This window comes from Chelonoidis abingdonii, chromosome 1 (genome assembly GCF_003597395.2).
Source record: "Chelonoidis abingdonii isolate Lonesome George chromosome 1, CheloAbing_2.0, whole genome shotgun sequence".
Classification (NCBI taxonomy): Eukaryota; Metazoa; Chordata; order Testudines; family Testudinidae; genus Chelonoidis; species Chelonoidis abingdonii.
In genome coordinates, this window is record NC_133769.1 from 163,300,033 (window position 1) to 163,302,520 (window position 2,488).

Consider the following 2,488-nt stretch of genomic DNA (forward strand, 5'->3'; position numbering starts at 1 on the left):
GGCAAGTCATGTCCTTGCTTCGTGCCTCAGTTTTCCCATCTGTAAAACTAGCTGTGGATCTGTCCCCAATCTTCCTCCAGTTCAAGTCTGTCTCTTTAAATTCAGGCTCCTCTCTAATGTAGATAGAAGGTAAGCAACAGTACTACCGGTTATAAATGGGGAATGAGATTATGGGGAACTTCAGGGGATCATGCCCTTCAGGTGGGCCTCTCCCTCTCACTATCTGTCCAGCCCTCTTATTGGTTCTTATTCTATGCCCTTCACTGGGCCATCTGAGTGCCCTCTTCCCTAGCATACACCTCTCCCTTCATTCTTAGCTTTCTTGTCTTTTAAAGAAAAAATTGTACTTGGATTTCCAAACTGCCTTCCCTCTCTCTCTTGCTTGCTCTCTCTCTCTTTGATGTTAATTGTCTCCAGTGCTGGAGAGCTCCTTGGCTGATTAAATCTGAGTCCTCCCTGGTTTTATTGACCCATGAATGGGGGCCTCTTCAGTGCTCACTGGAGTGCAGTATCATTGGCCCTCCTCCCCCCCCCCCCATTTGGTTTGATGGATTAATCCCGCTGTGTAAAGAAAAGTGGGGTGGGATGGGAAATTGAAGCAGTGGGAAAGGGGGGGTGGGGAGAGAGGAAGAGAAAGAAGGATCTTCAGCAAATGCTCGGCTGCCCTTGCTTAAAATAACACAGTTTATTTAAGCAGGTCAGCCACACAATGGCAAGAGGGAGGCTGTTACCAAGCTCATGGGATCTTGTGTGTGTTGTGCAAGAGGCTGAAGTGGGTTTTAACCAAACTAGGAAAGCTGGCCTCTTCCTCCCCCCATGTGCACTATGCACACATGCACTCTCCTCTCTTCCCCATAACACACGGAAGTCGTTGCTTCTCAAGTGCTGGCACGATGGGCAGCTTGGGATGACACTGCTTCTCCAGCAGTGCTGACTTAAGATCCAGGCTTGGTTCTGATGGCTTGCTGACCTGGACTCCTAGCGGAGCTGTGGGTGGGGGTATTCTTTGTTGGCACACTGCCCCTCACCCCACATTTGTTTGAGGCATGTGCCAGGAATTCACACCTCAAAAGGGTTCTAGCAACTCAGAAGAACTCACCCCTCAGTCCCCACCCCACACCCATTCTGGTGGCATAAATGCTCACTCTGAATGTCACAGACTGTGTGCAATGTACGAAGCTTCCTGAGCATGGAGAATTTCTTGGTCTTAATATCACATGACAGAATTTAGTGCTGAGGAAAATGGGGAGGGGGGGCCTCAGCTAAGTACATTGCAGGCTGGCTTCACTCTGTTCCCATCTCTTGGTATTCCAGCCCTGGACTCCCCACAATTAGCTCTGCCAATTCCCTTCACTCCTGACCCATGAACAAATTTGGCTATTTCAATCTTGGGTCCCTTCTGATCTGACAATGCTAACTCATCAAATCACTCCAAATTGAGTACTGGTGATTTTGTAATGTTGGGAAATGTTCCCAGGTGAGCAGGATTAGGCCACCAAATTCATTTTTCACTTGTGATACAAACCAGCTGTTGAATCACCACACGGCAGACAAAAACAGTACGTGCTATTGTTCCCCAATAAAAACAACCAGCCCCTAAACCAATTCATGGGAAATCCATGCATAATCCCCCCCGCACACACACACCTCCCCGTTTCCCTCCACTCACTAATGGCTGTGTGGAATGCTTTATACAAGGACCACTACAGAATTGTGCCATTCCTGATCATATTCATCTCCCCACCAGAAAGTCAGCAACAGGAAATGAACAGACTCTCCCTGAGGAGACTTGTGTAATTTTCCAGTCCCTCTCTTTCTCTTTTTCTTTCTCTGGCTTCAGGGTGAGCACGTTGCTGTTGGCACCACCTTGCCTGCTTCCTGGCACAGTTATTCATTCACCCTGCCAGCCATTTCAAGGCTTACTTGCCCTTTCCAGAGAATGGAAGCAAAGAGGGGGAGACAGGCTCCCTTGGAATGAATTGGCAGCCAGCATGTTTCCAAACACTGACAGAGAAATCTGCCTCTCCAGACTCACCAAAGCTGCCACCATTAGTGGATCTGGGCCAGACAAATCTAAAAATTACCATCATGCTGCTGTACACGCATGCTTTTTGGGGGACAGAATGGGACAACAAGAAGGGGGCAGAAGTTGATGACATTTTTTTTTGTCTGTGTTTTTGCAAAAGAGCACTGCATAGGCACCACCTAAATTCCTGCTCTGCATGTGCTGCTTATTTTAATATGTGGAATTCAACCAGTGTGATTAGGAGTAGCTGCAAATGGCCATTTATTTCAAAGAGCGCCTATTCTCAGTCCACCTGCCTGCCTGCGCCTCTTTGTATGTGTGTGAAAGAGAACATGGGGAACAAAGTGTGTGTGTGTATGTGTGTGTATGAGAGAGAGAGAGAGAGAGTTTACATTGTGTTAGAGAGATTACAGTGTGTAAGCATGGGGGAGATTGTGTGTGTGTCTGTATGCTGGAATCAAC